This window comes from Dermacentor albipictus, chromosome 8, assembly GCF_038994185.2.
Source record: "Dermacentor albipictus isolate Rhodes 1998 colony chromosome 8, USDA_Dalb.pri_finalv2, whole genome shotgun sequence".
NCBI lineage: Eukaryota > Metazoa > Arthropoda > Arachnida > Ixodida > Ixodidae > Dermacentor > Dermacentor albipictus.
Genome location: NC_091828.1, coordinates 107,563,837 through 107,580,987, shown reverse-complemented (window position 1 = coordinate 107,580,987; position 17,151 = coordinate 107,563,837). Strand labels below are relative to the sequence as shown.

Genomic DNA, 17,151 nt, shown 5'->3' with positions numbered 1-17,151 from the left:
ACGCTTACGCTCAGTGATAGCGTGCACTGCGAAACTGGTATATACAGGCCCGCGAGTTACGTGAATCACGTGACTTCATCGAACAACCAAGGAAAACGACGAATGATAATGATGCGGGAATAACCGACCGTGGAAGTTTCGTAACCATAACCGCAGTAAAGTCACGGCAGCCTGGGTATAGACGCACGGGGGAGCCGTGTATACGCATACCATCTCGACAGGCCTAACATCGCTGAGAGTCCATGACGAACCGAATCGCAGGACGCAAACAAAACGCAGCCAAGAAATTAAAGGGTCTATACTATACGCGCGATGGCGTCAGATAATGGCCCAGGTCAACAACGGCGTCGACCCCGGAATACGGCTCGGCGAACGGCATTCTGCATTTTCCCTTCCGCCTTATTTATAGCCCGTGGTCTGGATCATAAATAACGGCTTCGTTCCCCGTCGCGGCCCCAGAAGAAAACATCGGAGCAGACGATGGAAAGCAAGAGGGAACTACAACAAGTGCAGACGATGGCATAAGAAGTGGAAGTCAAACTACTGCGCAAGCAGCCGTAGCCTAGGCTGAATCTGATCTATGGCAACACACAAACACACACACACACAAAAAAGGAAAGCCCCGGAAGAACAAGGAAAGTAATGGGTAATCAAAATGCAGGCGATAAATAGAATGAATTGCCAAAGGGCACGCCATCGCGCGGGCGGCATTTGCAGACGGCGGAATGTTAAAGCTTAAAAGTAGAAACAGACGAACACTTAAACATCTGTACAGAACGCGTCCGATGCACGCGCTCAGCATCGCGAGCAGACGACACCTTAAGAGAGAGAGAGAGAGAGACAAACAAAATGGTGATGCAACGGCTGGCTGAACATGAGGTAGAAAGTAGACGAACAGATGCAGAGAAGCAAGACGGTGATGCCGACCGGTAGAATGTAAAGCGCGGAGCAGACGAAAGTTATCGAGAGTCAAAAGAGCGACGGCGCCGCGGGGCTGAAAAATACAAAACACGCGGAAAATTATATCAAAAGCCAAAATGGCGTCGCCGGCCTGCCCGCCCACCCCCCAGGAGCATGCGTGCGCGGGCGCTTGCGTGCGTGTGTGCCTCACGGGAGGGTTCAGCCAAAATGCGCCCCTCGTGAAACCGTAAAGACCGGGAGAAGCCGGCTCACGCCATCATCCCAAAACCGGGGCCTCCTAATAAAGCCGCGGTGCGAGGCCGTAGAAGAAGAACGACGCGCTTGCCTTGGAGGCGCAGCGGCCACTTTCGCTAAGCCTAACCAGTCTTCTGACGGGGACCTCGTGTTTATTGAAGAAGGAGGCCCCATGGGCCGCTCCCGATCGCTTTTCTTCTCTTTCTTTCTTTTTTTCTTCCATTTTTTTTTGCTACACGTACAAGCAACCTGGAGCTATAGCGACGTCGACCAGCCAACCCCCCTTCTCTGCTTTCGTAATTCTTTTCGAGGTCGAAAACCTCCGCGAGCGGAGTATAGTATGCACAAACCGTCACGACGCAGGGTAAGCGCCGTCGGTTTAGGGTTACGCAACGAAAAGGCGGCGAAAGTCGTGCAAACACACCCGGTGGCTGAGGATGCCTCGCGGCAGCAGACGACGTCAGGCTTTCGGCAGCAGACGTACTACGCCTGCTGCCGAAGCAGAAGGCTCTCTGTTGGAGCCGGGTTCGTGATACGGCCATAAGTTGCCGAGTTTCTGCATGCTGCAATCTGCCGACGACAGAAGTGGGCGGGCTCGATTGCGCGTGAGTAATTAAAACGCGGAATGGAACGTGCGCGCCTGTCCTACCTTGGCTTGGCTCGGCGCTCCGTATAAGCGTGGTTGTTTCTCGTTTCCGTTGGCGAGGCCTGTTCGGCGCCACTGTTCGGTAACGAGAGACGCCGATAAAGGTTTTATGGGCTTGCGCGAAAATAAAGACAGGGCGCGTTTCAAGTGAAATACTGCCGACGCACGTGAGTAAGACGTCAGCCGCGGTGTGCACTCCGTGAATCCTCGGAAGTGCGTCGGGTGTTGCCGACGTAGCAGGTGCTAGCTGCTACGTTTTAGGTGTACTGTACCAAAGTATGCGTGAGCAGATTATGTAGCCCTTTTACGGGCTAGATGATAAACAAGAGCACTTGAACATGCTGGCACTGAATGCATGGTTAGTCACGAAAGCTTATTCGGGACACGGGTTGTGTGTATACACGAGTTGAGTCGGTTAAACAAGTATGTGTCGCACATATCGATTAGTTTAGAACGATGTGTTGCTGAGCGGCCATCTTTCATTTTTCAAGGAACCTCAAACGACAACACAAACGTTCTCAGTTCGCAAACGTTGTTTCATTCTCAAAAAATTTGCAGTGTACCAGCGCAAGAAACCATTTGTTATAGTTGATGCTTCGATTATCAACTTACAGCTTTGGTATCACCAAACATTACCAATTTTTAACAACATATTCATTTTGCAGGATCCCTGTCCTGCCATGGAATATGATTCCCGCAAGATACAATCTTTGGGGTGCTAAAGTGAGTGACAATCTTACTTCAATCTTTCTACGCGATCCGCTCAGTTAGCTTGCATGTAAGGAGACAACATTAAACAGGCGTCAGCTGCTTTACCAATTAGTAGGATTTGCTGTGATGATAGCGAAGAATTTGCAGTGTTTATATAGCCACAACTTCTAGCCCCGAAAAACCGGTGTTGAGAGGCTACACGAAGAAGACTCAACTCGTGTTCTCCCCCTACCGAGACACCACGCTGGGATCCGGTATCAGTGCACTCTGTGCAATGTTGTCCGATTAAGACTAGGAACACAAGCACACACACAAAAAGAAAAATAATGAAAAGAAAAGCAGAACCAAGAAGAGACCAGAGGGAAGAACCACCTTTCTCTCTTTCGGCAGATGAGCATTGCCGTGGCACAAAAACATACGATGCAGACGACAGGGCATCCATCTTTGGCGTAAAGGCCCAAAGCAGACAACGACTACTGCGCCAACGCCACCAGAAAGCGAAGAACGAACCGGAATGAAGGGCGTTGCATAGCAGAAGACAAGCAGAAATGTGCTTGCGCCATGGGTGTATAGCATAAACCGCAGAGACGACGGCAGAAGCCGGGGCATCCATTTCTGCACACACGAACACGCCGACGTCGGCACGAACCGGAATGAACGGCGTTACATAGCAGACGACAAGCAGAATTGCGTGTGCAGCATATACACCCAAGATAAGACCGAAGGGCTCGGGGCATCCACGTCTGCACGGAACACCGTGCCACGAGCAGACGACTGTGCGGACCGGAATGAATAGTCCGGACGACGACCAGAAAACCGCGCGCCCGTTGTGCATGTGCGTATATGCATGCGCTGAGCAGACGACAGCACGCGCGCGCGCTCAGGGGGGTATGTATCCATTGCTGCACGCCGCACGTGCGTACGACGCGAGGAAAAGCAAACCACGCTGCGAGCCGCCGAGGCCAATGAACGCACCTCAGCTCGTTGAGCGTTCGAACGGACGCCGCCACGAGGAGATACCGGGCTTAGTGCAGACAACAACCTCGGCGAAAACTCGGGCGGCGAGGTGCTTGAGCGGAAAGAATTTACCGCGAACGTAGTAAGTGCACGCGTTGCCGTGTTCTAAAGATGGCGGTGGGTAGTGGAGAAACTGCACAAGGGGGAACGCTGCGAAGATGGTGAGAGAAGGAGGGGGGTGCGGGTGGAGCGAAGGGGAGACTTACATTCAACATCGGTTTTCAGAAGGGGGAGTGGGGAGGTAGGGGGTTACCCCTCCGAGCAAATTACAGCCTGCCAGAAAAAAACACTCCGCCGGCCACGAAATATACACCCCGACGCCTGCCCACTCCTCCACCTCCCCCACGCCCACCCCCGTTCCTTGCAGAATCACTGCGATCAAGCATGCTTTTGTGCCATCTTCCTTTTGTGAGGCATACGCTGCGTACTCGCGGAGCCCCCCTGCTACCTCACCACGGGCTAGTCCTGCTCACGCGTGTCGGAGACCCTCTCTCACTCCTTCGTATTGGTTATTAATATAACGCATTATCATCTCCCACCCCCGACCGAGCTTCCCTTCTATCGTCGACCGCTCGCCTTACCACGGCGGCTTCGCCAAATCCTGTTATTACGACACTCTCTAACCCGATAGCTTCGTCGAATCGTGATACACGCACGCGTCTATACACTGCAGGCACTAGTGTTTCCCTCCCGACAATCGCTGCGGCGGCGACGGGAGGCCCGAGTGCCCACACTTGCTGGAACAGGAAGCTCACCCTGCGTATCTCTATATTCCATATTCTCTCCACAAGAAGTCTACTTAACACCGTTAGGAAAGCCAGCTTAATGAAAATCGATGAAAATTCCTGGCTTTCATTCTTTCTTTCTTTGTTTGTTTCTTTCTCTCTCTCTCTCTCTCTCTATAAACTTGGGTGATAGGAAAGCCAGCTTAATGAAAATCGATGAAAATTCCTGGCTTTCATTCTTTCTTTCTTTGTTTCTTTCTTTCTCTCTCTCTCTCGCTCTCTAAACTTGGGTAGAATCTGACCCGAATCGAGCGGTAGGATGCGCACCTCAGTCGCATTAAACACCGTTGAACTACAGACGGGCAAAACGAACAAACGGAGGCTTCCCGAAAATTAACGAGGTCCTAACAGCATTCTGAAATAGAAAAGTCTGAGTCGCATATGCAACCAGCAATTCCATCCGCAGTTTAACTAAGTGTCCTTTCGGGTATATTTTAACATCACGACTCCATCATGTAGCTTCTCACAGAGGGCTCTAACACACAGCAAGGAAAGAAATAAACTGTATGCACGTTCATATAAGTTAATATTATATATATATATATATACATATATATATACATATATATAATAAATATATAACACAGATATACGCTCCAAGAATTATGCCTTATGGGCAAGTCTTTATCGCAATAAAACAAATATAAGTTAATAGGACTGACAGAATGTCAAATCGTAATAAAAATGATTAGCTTGTACAGATTGCATGCAAAGGTCACTTGTGGTCACAAGGGGTTGTTTCAAGGCCTCCGCCGTAAAAGTGATAAAATTTTGGCTGGGTATGCTAATTCCTAGCCCTGTTATTGAATACAATTAGTGCTGAAGTTTAACATTTACATTGTTCCATTATAACGAGGACGGAATAGTGTGCAGTTTGGAAGTGAACTGGGATACTATTTCTCCAAGTCGGTGCTGGGAAGTTTCTGCTTGCTACAATTAGGCCACCAGTCAATGCATTGAAGCAGACAGCTGTGATCAAAGGGCCTCCATCCCAAGTAACCTCACGCTAGAACTGAACGTCGCGTTGAAGCATTATACCCGTGTTGTACACAAATGGTTGTTTTTTTTGCCGAGAATGCCAAAAAAAAATGCATGTGCAGATTTTTTTTTTTTTGCGCCCTTGTAAGACTGAAGTGAGCGGGAAAAAGGTGTCCTGGATCTGTAGGCACGTGACAATGAACTTCCTAAAACTGATCAGAGGTGCGTCAAATCATGCTGGCTAATCAATCAAGTAGTCTGAAAGAAGACAAAAAGAATCTTGTCTGTATCGATATCTACGCAACTTAAATTTGAGAAATTTATCAGTCTTGTCCTCGAAGCTCCGTCTTCACTAAAGGACCACTTCTCGTACGGTAATTTTATATAAGGAAGAAGGAAAACGGCACCCTATAAACACAAAAGGGAGAGCAGACGCGGTTTCAAAACTCTGGCTAACGATCTTAAACGCAGGTTTTCTTTCAAACCATCAGCTGTGGAAGCTGACCCATGATTGAATAATGGAATAACAGAATGTTCAAGTCCTCGTCAGTACGGTAGGTGTCGCAGCTACTAAAAGAATACTTCTTAAGGAAGCAAACGAGCAATGACGTCAAAATAATTTGAGCTATGACTAAAATATGCCCTTCTTTTTCTTTTCAGATGCACCGATAGTAGACACAGGTGGGTTTCACTACCCCAGTGGATAAACCTCATGCTAGCACTTGTTGCCTAACGCTCAATACACGATTTTAAAACGCGTCGGGGGCAAGAGAGTGATGCTATTATTTCCTTCAACTCTATTATGCACTGTGTTGTTCGCACTTATCTTTAGCTGTTCGTAATATGACACCGTGCATTAAGCCGTGATAATATTATTTCATATATGTTATTGTGACTTTCTCTACTGTGTAACGCTGCACAAAATTTCCTGTATCATAGTATAGGCTCTGGGATGGAATTATATCTCTTCACCACTGCTTACCTGTATACATAACACTGCACATTGTGCTATACAACTGTCGTATAAATATTAACTTTGTACTGTAATACTGTCCAAAGGTGCCTATATCATTCTACACTAGCGACTGAACTATATCTCTTCATTACTGCTGGCTGTATATAAACGCTAGCTAGAATATCAAAAAGTGGATATCTAAACATTTTTTTCGGGCCCTCGTATTCTCGAAAACGCACTAAAAGTTGGATTTGATTTGACTTGATTTATTTTGTATGTAGATAACCGTAGTTCGATGCAGGCATATATAAACTCGGACTTCAGCGTCAGGAAATTCCTGGATACAAGACGCCTGTCCTTTCGCTGTACCCGCAAAAAAAGAATCCCACAGAAAGCAAAGTGCCATGATTCCGGAACTGCGGACGGAACAAATCAAAATCTAAAGGAGCGCAAGTACAAACTTTGCCTTATCAGGAATCCCGTTTTGACGAGAGCCATTAAAGCTAACGGTGTGGGATGAAGAGAAGATAGAACGTCAAAGGCACAGACCATTAAACAACCCGACACTCAGCCTTTCCTCTTCTGTTGGTCCGCCTTCTTATCAAACTCTATGCGCGAGACGATGCACGAAATCGGCGTAACCGTGAGCGGCTTTCTGATTGCTGATGTGAGTACACGGATGCTGTCTCCGCAACGTTTACAGGAAGCCCAGGCCGTGCTTGCGACAAAACTGAAACCCCGGAAAAGCAAATTGAACTTCAGTTGCTGCCTTTTCCGTCTTTCTTTTTTTTTTATTGTCAATATAAAACGGGATTTGAGCAGCAGTACGTCTAAGGGTCACATAAAGACTCTCGTTTCCTAAAACGGAACCCGAAAAGCGAGTTTAGATATGTTTTGCGTTCAGAAATGTGTGACCCAGCATAGGGGAAGAAAAGTGTGGGGAGGGTGTTGGGGTACAGTTTCTCTTCAAAATTGTACGTTAAATGGGCAGAAGTTCGTGTCAAACAAACGGAATCGAAAAGAAAGCAGGAAGCAGACGATAAAGTGTGAGCAGACGACCTTGAATTCCTCACCCCGCAGCGCTTAGCCTGACCCCTATCGGTATCTCCAGGAAGTTACCGGTCGCGCTGCGCGTGCACGCACATGACGGAGTCTTAGGCCATCGTGGAAATGAAAGAGAGAAAACAGGAAAGGGAGAAAAAGGAAATATTGACTGAAAGGGAATGCGAAAGAAATATAGAAGAAACCTGTTCCTGAAACGGATTGCCGGGGACGCGTCATTTGCTTAATCTTCGTTCCTTCACATGCTTTGTCTATTTTCCTTTTTTTTTCGTCGTCTGTTCCGACCACAGCAGACGACGGCAGCAGAGCCAGTCCGGATTCGCTTTCCTGCCCGCTTCGTTTTTCTTGATTTTGCTTTCCTTTAGGACTTAGCTTGAATGCACAGACGTCCTCGCCTTATCGCGACCTGTCGTTTAGCGAGGCGCGAATCCGTGAGTCTTATCTGTCCGCGTTAAGCCCTAGAAACACGCGGGAAGACGATAGACTCAGCGGTGCCCATGTGTCGAGACAAATTCCGGTTGGTATTAGGCCTTGAAAGGCACTGTTCCTTTTCCTTGCGCGTCGGTTTTCTTCTTTTTTTTTTCTTTCTTCGGCACTATACGTATTTATCTTGGCTTCCGAGTTCCGTTCTTATCGGGATTTGTTTTCTCTCGTGTGCTGTGGAGAAGTATGGCAGGATACAGCTCTATTTCTCGGGCATTAGGTGCCCGTGCGGAAGCTCTGGTGTTCTCTTAGGACATTAGAAGGTCTTGTCCTGTTCTGCGAAAAACAAAAAGAAAACATAGTCGACAAGTGAATTTTTCTCACAGCCGTGCAGGCGAAGGCGTCTGCTACGCTCCTCACGTCTGCTCCTAAACATCTCAGACATCCTTTCGCTCGAAACAAAGTGACGTGCTCGCAGACGTGCTTGTGCCCCTTTTGCATATCACGGGAGTCATAATCTGCCGTGACAATGGCGCCCCACCGGCCATTTTTCGAAAGTTGTGCGACCGCAGACGCAACTGTCCACATATTTAAGTTCCAAGCGTTATTCCTCGGCTTGCGACATCCGCACGGGCACGCAAATCACGTACTCCACCCGAGTCGCCGAAATGTGTCGTTTGCATAGCTCGCTACCTAGTGCAGCTGCACACACTGGCACTTCTGGTAGGCGGAAAACAAAAGCGAAAATGGCGGTTACGGCAATCGTAAAAGCAACATGGCGAATAGCGCCGTCTGCAACCCTCTCTCATGCTGCCCTGTTCGTCTGTTCATGCAGACGTATGTCCGCATGAACAGTCATCTCTTCAAAATACAAGCTTTAAGAAATGATGGACAGCAGACGACAAGAACCAGGCAATTTAAAATATGTCTCTCGCAGATGTCGGCGTATTGCGCCGTCTGCGCTGAACGCTACGCACGGCCTCCTGCTGTCGTTTGCTCCCAGATTCTCGCCAGCTTCTGGTACGAAGAAGCAAACGCAAACAGCCAAGCAATTTTCGTGTCGCGCCTTGAGCGAGCTTAAGCGTTCGAATGTCGTATCAAGGGCAGATCCAGAAACCAGGACAATCGCGCATTCGTGCGTTCGAAGTTTCTACGTGGTGCTTATACGCATTTTGCCGTCTGCTACGATGTCTGAACGTTCCGAAGCGGCGACGGTGCCACTAATGGACGCCACCATTAAGTGCCTTGACTCATCGGCACGCGTCGTCTGCTCCGCGCTCCAGAAGCGAAATGACGGCATCGGTGATTTGACATGGTCCTTTGATGAACGCTTGTGGTCAGCCCGCTGTGGATTGCTACAGTAGGATCTTGTGATTTCGTAATGCCGACATTTTCGCGGCCAGAAATTTCCTGAGGCTGAGCATAGGTTGCTTCACATTGGCCAACAGCACGTTCGGGTTCACTGTTATGTGGAACACGTGAGCGTGACATATCTAGTACTTTCACCCTTGGAGTTCCGTAGATGGCCGCAAGGTGGCAGAAAATTCATGAAAGTCGGCATCAACTTGAAAGTCGAATGAATCTACAGTGGAAATATTTGCGCTTCCTCCAAAAAGAAAGAAGGCTTTGTAGCGGAAGAAAAAGTCAGTCCTGGTTTGAGGGTAGAACATGGCCTTGTCGGTTTCCCCTAGGTGTATTTTTGAACTGAGGCATTCCCTCTGCTGTGGCCAAAGGAAGCCACGTCGATGAACTGCGCAGTCGGGCAGAGACGAAGAAGTGTCGTCTGTCGCAGTTTTTCTGCTCCAAAGCTGAAGTACTCCAGAGTACCATAGAAGGAACTTTATTTGAGGGATATGCTCTAAGAAGAAGCTTTAGCACGCGACCAACTCTGGTGCCGCCTATTTAAATACATATGAAACGCAGAAATGCTTTTCTGAGATAATCCGACCCGAAACCCATCTTGATGAAAAGTGTTACACTTGAGACAGGCAAGTTCTAGAGACGGCTCGAAGCGCGTTTTTGATCTAGGGCCTTCATTTTTTTGACACACATTGTTTAAAATAGGTAAGTATGAAAAAAAAAATAAAATCACGAAGTTTACAACTCCACAACTCTGCCCCAAATACAGATATCAAAGTTCTGTAAACTGCATCCGTTAGAGCATCTAAAGTGAACAAATTTGTTATGTGACCAAATTTGTTCTAATGTCAACAAATTGTTCTAAAGTGAACAAATTTGCTATTTGCCAAGCATCAGCGGGTTTATCTCGGTTCATGTCCTGAGCGGTTGTCTGTCCCTTCTAAGATATTGACAATAAAGAAATGATAACATCCTATTTGAAAGGTATCAAACGCTTGACCTAACAAGTTCTGGGAGCGATTCTCGCGCATAAATGGCCAAAGCCGTGAAAATGCCTCGAAATTCGCGGCGTTAGAGACAGAGGCACGCCGGCACAGCGATTCGCGTTCGTAATTCGAAGTGAGAAACGTTGCTCCTCATTTTCGCTGCCACTGACCAACTATATATCGTTTGCAATTCAATGAAAACAGGGCCTTAATAGACTGCTTCGCTATTCCGCTTTTCAGTGTCGCTACAAAAATGTACCGCAGGCTTCGACTAAACCACTCGACTGAATGGAACCGCTTGACAGAACAACCGGCCGTGAAGCCTCATCTTAGCAGAAAAATAATCGGGCCGTACGGTGGAACTAGAATATTTTTTTCCCTCTCTGTAAGTTTCAAAACAGATATCCGAAGTTCCCTAGATAAGAAAAATAACTAATAGATAACTCACTTAAAAAAAAAAAACACGAACCTTATCGCAAGAGGACTGGCCCAGTTACTACAGGATAAATCATACGATATAGCATTGGATTCCCAGCTCGTGCGTTCCGTTTCGCCCTCGCTGGTTTCAGCTCTTCTTCGCAAGGGTTCTTCCAAAAAGCAAAATCTCAGCGAATTGCCGCGCGCTTACGTGTATAGTCTGGCAGGAAATGCACCGAATGACTTTGCCCGGCCCGCCCCAAGGAAATAACTGGTGCGCGACGCCGAGCCCGAAAACAGCGGCTCGAGAACGGCCACCACGCCGGAAGTACGGCACCTGTCCGAGAGGGGTCGCGAGATGCCGCCCCCTGGCGTCCGCGGCAGCCTCGTAGTAGCCGTCCAGCAGCATCCGGCTTTCGTCGCAGCAGTTGGGTGAGCAGCGGAGCGTTAAATCTGGCGGTGCGCCGAGACAAAGGGAGACGTTTACGAGCCACGAAAAAGGTCCGGAAAGTCCGGCGTTTTCACTCGCCACATTACACTCTTGTTTGTTCGCGTTTGTCGATTGCTTTCGTCTGACGCGTTCTTGCGCGGTCTCTGTGAACGTTGCGTTTTGATTCGCGAGTTTTCGCTACCCTCCGTCCTTTCTATTAAGGAGTAGATCTCTTCCTTTCTGCCAAGCATTCTGTTCGGCTCGCTCTTTTGACTTCTTTCTTTCTTTCTTTCTTTCTTTCTTTCTTTCTTGCAAGACGCGTTGTTGCACGGTCCTTGCGAACGTTGCGTTTTGATTCGCGAGTCTTCGCTACCCTCCGTCCTTTTTATTAGGGAGTAGATCTCTTCCTCTCTGCCAAGCATTCTCTTCGGCTCGCTGTTTTGATTTCTTTCTCTCTTTCTTTTTTTGCAAGACGTGCTCTTGCACGGTCTTTGCGAACGTTGCGTTTTGATTCGCGAGTTTTCGCTACCCTCCGTCCTTTTCATTAGGGAGTAGATCTCTTCCTCTCTGCCAAGCATTCTCTTCGGTTCGCTGTTCTCATTTCTTTCTTTCTTTGTTTTTGCAAGATTGTTTCCGAGCATCAGTGGGATAAGCTCGCTCACGCGCTCGATGCTTCTTCAAATTCAGCGAACATTAGTGCGTTTTAGTACAACGTAATTAACCATGTAACGCTGGAGCTTGTGCATTCTACAGTACTGTACACGCATTCCTAAGACTCATGCCGGCTGATCGCGAGATCTGCCTAATAAACACTGATGTAAGCACGTAACAATGAAGCGAGACAGCTTTCATACGCTAACGTACACTTGTTTTCTTGTTCCCCTTTAGTCCGTCGCTTACATTTCGAACGCAGTGCCTTATTATTGCGCGTTATTTGCGGTTGTTACGTTTTCATTCGAGAGTGTGGAAAAGCACAGCCAAATTCCACAAATGTCAAGTTTCCAGGTGGCCCAAGAGAGAGAGAGAGAGAGAGAGAAAATGATAAATTCCAGGTGGCCCACTTCCTGCATGAACTATATAGTTAGGCATGCAAAAAAGTGCTCAGTTAAAGTGCGCTTCGTTCAAATAGCTCCAAGCCTGCAAAATGTGTGCAATAGATATCTTTCTCATTCGCTCTCTCTCTTTTGATTCAGCGAATTCGGCAGGCGACTGCTGCCTTTTGATTTACGTTCGTTTTGTTTCACTCGAGCTTCAATCGCATATTTTTCTGTATTTGTCTTTTTTTTCTTTCCCGCCTCTCCGCAAGCCCGGAGGCTCAAGTCACGATTCGCGAAAGACAAAGCTCTCGACATCACCACCATCATAATCGTCATCACCATCATCTCAAGTTCGTCTTCGCAGTAAGCTCGCCGAGACTCACGTTTTATTATGTTTTCCCTCTTCTTTTCTTTTTTTTTTTCGTTCCATCACTCTCTGCCCCAAACCAAAAGCCAGACGCCCATGCGCAGCAAAGACGTTTTGCAAGCCCTGCTCGGGGAACTCCCCTCCCACACAAAAGACAAAGAGACTGCGTTCTGTCGCCACTACCGCACGGACACGCATGCTCACGTTGTCCGACGATTCTTTACTACACCCTACCACGCCGTGGTTTGCTTTATATTTTATACCATTACCGCCTTTGCTTCTATTTCTATTCATTTCACGCGCGCTTGTCTCCAGCTTATACCTTTTCCAAGGCCCCGCGCAGTTCCGGTCCAGGAGGCAGGGCGGAAAACGAACTCCCCCTGTTCACTACAACCTCCCCGCTTTGCAGAGCAAAGTTCGTCCCTTCCCTCCGCCCCCTTCCACCTCATATGTACCGTCCGCCATCTCGACGACGCGTAGTACGTTACAACGGGCAGTGAGCTCGCCATTAAAAACTCGTTTGCCGCCGCGGATATGCGCGAAGCGCATGAGCTTCTTCTGTTCGCCGCAGCGTCGCGTTTTGTTGTTGGAGCTTTTGTTTTCCGCGACGTCTGCTCCTCGGGTAGAGTGTAGCTACGGTGTTTCACTGTCGGCGCCCCTTCGCCGCCGCCCTCTCCTCCTCCTCACCCCGCGTCCTAACCTGCCCTCGGCGAGAACGTTGCATCTTTCCTGTGTCGTCTGCCTCGTAGCTAGCAGCTACGAGGCAGACGGCAGCTAGCCCTCCGCAGCTAGCCCTCCTTCTCCTCCTCCAAGAGTCCAGAAGTCGTGCCTGCTGAGATGACGCACGCTGACCTTCCGGGGCTTCGGAATGAACTTGGCGCCTGCTCTTGGCACCCGCCATCCGAAACGTCCTTCACCTTGGCGCGACTATCGCGTGCGGCCGCACTGCACCCGTGCGCACGAAGTACTCACGCGATCGGCGCGCCGCGCACAATTCGGCGCTGCTGCGCTGCGGCGGACGTCGCCGAAATTTCGCCGCCTCGTCGGGTGCCGCCGTGTTTGCGTTTTGAGCCAATCGGAGAAGTCGCTACCGCCTTTCGAACCAATCGCAACCCACAGGGCGGCGGCGAACTTGGCGGTGCCAAGAACTGCCGTCTGCCGCAAAACCACGCTGCATTGTCAAATTTCACCGTACTGGCACTTTGAGCCAATCAGAGAGGCCGTATGCCTCTCTCCGGAGCCAATAAAAACTGACAAGATGGCGAGTTCGATAATATGGCTGAATTTGACGATTCCCGGAGTAGTACTCATTTTTCAAATTCCGCCGTACTGCTTAATTTCGTCACGCTTTCGTTTTGAGGGCCAATCAGAGCACATAAAGTGGCGAGCTTGACGACGTGAAGGAATTAGGCGCATGCTTGTAAATAATACGCACTACCGGTGCGGTGCGCCGAACTGCGTCGTCTGCAAAAGCTGCGGTAACCTTGACGTCTATTTTTTTTAATCTGACCTACCAGACAGCCTCGATGTTCAGATTCACTAAGCTTAGCAAATACGGACAGTTCGCCGGCCCTTTAATTCGAAGTGGTGCAATATTTGCGTCTCACAAACATGCGAAAAAAAAAAAACATTCCGGTCATGAATCAAAGTTATCTGTCCGTAGGTCACTAAAACTTGACGTACTTTCGGGAAGTACGCCTAATTTCTATCAAAACCATTATGATTCTTCCAAATCAAATCCCCGTCTATGTAGACCACATACATTTAATATAGATAAGAAGAGCTGTATATACGAGTAAAAGGTTTCCGTCCTGCTTGCAGGTGCCGTAATAAAATTATAAAGGTTATGCCAGCAACGTTAGAGCAGATAGCGAAACGAAGTAAGAAACGAAAGAAGCAAGCTGACCGGGAAACAGTATCCGCTCAACCCTGTAGCCTGCTACGAAGAGCTGCACTGTCGTCAGCGACGAAGCCCGAAGAATGTTCTTAAAGAAACGACGTCATCTAAAGTCGAACAACGTACCACATCGAAGACTCGGCAGTTTGTTTTCAAGGCGGCGTTGCTTCCTCAACGCCCGTACGTGCTGCCAGGCAGGAAAGAAAATAACAGAAGGACAGACGGAAACGGAGCAACTGGCCAGACGACAAGAAGCACGCTTTGCGTCGTCTGCGCGGCGAATACACAAAGCAGACGAAGGCAGCTGACACGCACGAAAGCATGCAGACGATCATACCGCCGGACAGTTCTGACGGGCAGCCGCGAATCTCGTCTGCCGGAACCGGAACACCCGGCGCTAATACGAGCAGCAAACAGCATATATAAGCGGCGCAGACCGACAAGATACAGTATGCGACATGGAATCGCCAACGGGAGACGCTTGGATCCCGAACGGTATAGCTTGTAGTTTCATATGGCTCTTTCCGTTTCTTTTTTTTTGTGTGTGAATCTTTGTATCTATTCAACAGCAGAAGACAGAAGGCCGAAAAGCAAGCCTTGATGGTTCTAAACGCCTGGCAAAAGTCATCACGCAATGGGTAATTAGCGCCACTGATGACATCGGAGCTGGCATATGAAATCTTCGCAGCCCTGTCTGCAGCAGTTTCTTTCTTCTTTTTTTTTGTCTGCTGGTCTCTTGCACACTTTTTCTAGTAATGTGATGTACCTGTCTCTTCTTTCTTTATCAATTTTACTGTACATATATTGGTAATATGTGAGCATATCGTGAGAAGTGTACGCACGACGGTTTCCCATCTGTGGATCGAGGGCAATTACATTTTTTTGAAGTCAAACATAACCTTTTAATTAAAGGAAATGACATACACACTATTTTCTTTCCTTTCTCTCTCTTAGCATTATACCATACGCTGACCAAATACGCTCCGTTAGGGTCCACGAGAAGGAACAATGCGAGTTGATTGAATAAATCCAGCAGGCAGAATCCATAGAAGTATCCAAGCAGATAACGCAATAACAAACAAAAGTATCACTCACATAATATAAATCCCGTCTCTTCAACAGACGCCACCACTGTAATTCTCCGCGGCTCCCGGTTGAACAGAAGACGAGCTGGTATCACGTCAAACACCGAGCAGACGGCATTTTGGAGGCGTCGTCTTCAAATCTCCGGCCGATCCGGTCACCGGATCCCGCTAACTTGCAGACGGGCACACTCACGAAAGGTTTCGTAAAAAAGAAATGACCACTTCCCTCCGTTCTGAAGTCCAGAGTGACCGAACCTCTCATTTAAGCCCCGCCCCTAGGCGCACACGCGTGCCATTGTCGTTTGTTTGGTGCGGAGCAGAGAACAACAATAACAACGAAGAACAGACGGCGCTCAAAGGAAGTTGATAGAACAAGTCGTGAGTGCGCAGTCACGTTCCTCGTGCCACTACCGCTGGCGTCAACTGGAAACAAAATAAAGAAAATGAATCTTTCGTTGGTCGCATGGCGGCTTCGAAGCAATATACGACTCAAAAGAATCGAAGATTGACTCGATAAATGGCAACAATGGACTTCCGGTTTCGCGGACGTCTTGCCGGGCAACTATACAGTGAGATAAGTGAAGTGATTGGAGTGCTACTACTGCGGTTCTTTCTTACAAGTGGAGGCAACAAAAAAAAAAAAAGAGATACATAGCGTCAAACATCGTTTGTTTCGAGCCTCAAGAGAATGCAACGCGGGGTACCCGCAAGCCGTCTGCACGCATTTCTAGCATTATCCGGCGTGGCGCATGAACAGACGACAACGTAATATACGACAGACGACCGCGACACGTTCCTGACATGTATGGCACGCTTCCGGCACGATCCTATGGCGGCCGGCGGCACCTACCCATGGTCCAGTGGCGTCGTGGGCTTGTTAGCTTTAAAATGGCCTCGCTCGTTCTCCTTGTTCAACTAGTTGAGCCTATTCATGCGTGACACTTTTGGAAATATATTCCAATTTTGTTTCCAACAATGGGAACTGGCTTGCCGCGGCGGTGTATACTAGATGCTTAGGTAATGTCTCGCTCCAGAACAGCAGGTGCGTTTCTGCTTCGAACCGAGACGCAGACGACTCCCGTGTGCGTGAGCAGGCGAAAAGATGTGATCACTTTCTGCATATGCTTTCTTTTTTTTTCTCAAACTTTATCTTTCTATCGTCTCTTCAGTTTTCCGGAACCAACATGGGGCATCGTTTGTTGCTCTCTGAGCGGCATAACAATTAACCGATGGCGTCACTTGAAGTGGCGCTGTTTCTCCTTCGCTTTTCAAGTTCAAAGTGCAAAGGCCATTGTCTCTGCAGACGCCGGAAGAAGCGATGCGCCGGCAGCAGCTCCGTATAATAAACAGAGCCTGCAAAGCAGAGCAGAGCCGCAGCCACAGCAGGTGGCCGTTAAACACGGGGATCACGCGCCGCCATTGTCGGAGGTCGCTGCGTCGTCGTCTGCTACCGCAATTAGATGGGAACTTGGCTTGGCTTTGTTTCGCGCACAAAGACTCGCCTCAGGCTCGCCGCTTATTCATCCTTTCCTCATTTGTTCGCCTTCAGATTGTTCCCTTTCTTGTCGGCCGCTCATTCCGCCCGCTTGGTCGACCGCCAAAAAAGAACTTTCAAGTTCATTGTGACAGAGGCGAGAAGGTCACAGCAAGGATGCAGGTGACGCCAAGCTGACGATGCAGATGAGTTAGGCCTAAGTCCGCTCTTCTTGAAAGGGTCATCGTCAGAGTTCAAACGAGCAAGCGGCTGCGTTAGGGTTATAGCGGAAGAAAAAGTTCACTCGAGACTGGCCAACGACTTCTCGTTCTAGAAAGAGACAGGGCGATGATAATGATCGTAATTA

The 17,151-nt window shown here is 48.5% G+C and overlaps 1 protein-coding gene and 1 long non-coding RNA gene across 7 annotated transcripts in view; one reads left to right on the top strand and one right to left on the bottom strand.

The window, feature by feature from the left end:
* mwh (multiple wing hairs) overlaps positions 1 to 17,151 on the bottom strand; it is a 349,065-nt gene that overhangs the window by 80,762 nt on the left and 251,152 nt on the right. Inside the window, exon 1 of one of the 6 annotated variants that reach the window (XM_070523977.1) lies at positions 15,321 to 15,460. The exons of 4 other annotated variants lie outside the window; for them this stretch is intronic. The gene's annotated coding sequence lies outside the window, so the exon portion shown is untranslated. Of the gene's footprint in view, positions 1 to 14,351; positions 14,571 to 15,320; positions 15,461 to 17,151 lie in introns of those variants that run through there. One more of the 6 variants, XM_070523978.1, reaches the window with a different exon arrangement.
* Positions 1,623 to 6,088, top strand: LOC139048969 (uncharacterized). The gene is made up of 3 exons (XR_011508046.1): positions 1,623 to 1,760; positions 2,467 to 2,524; positions 5,953 to 6,088. It is a non-coding gene; the product is annotated as an uncharacterized lncRNA (long non-coding RNA).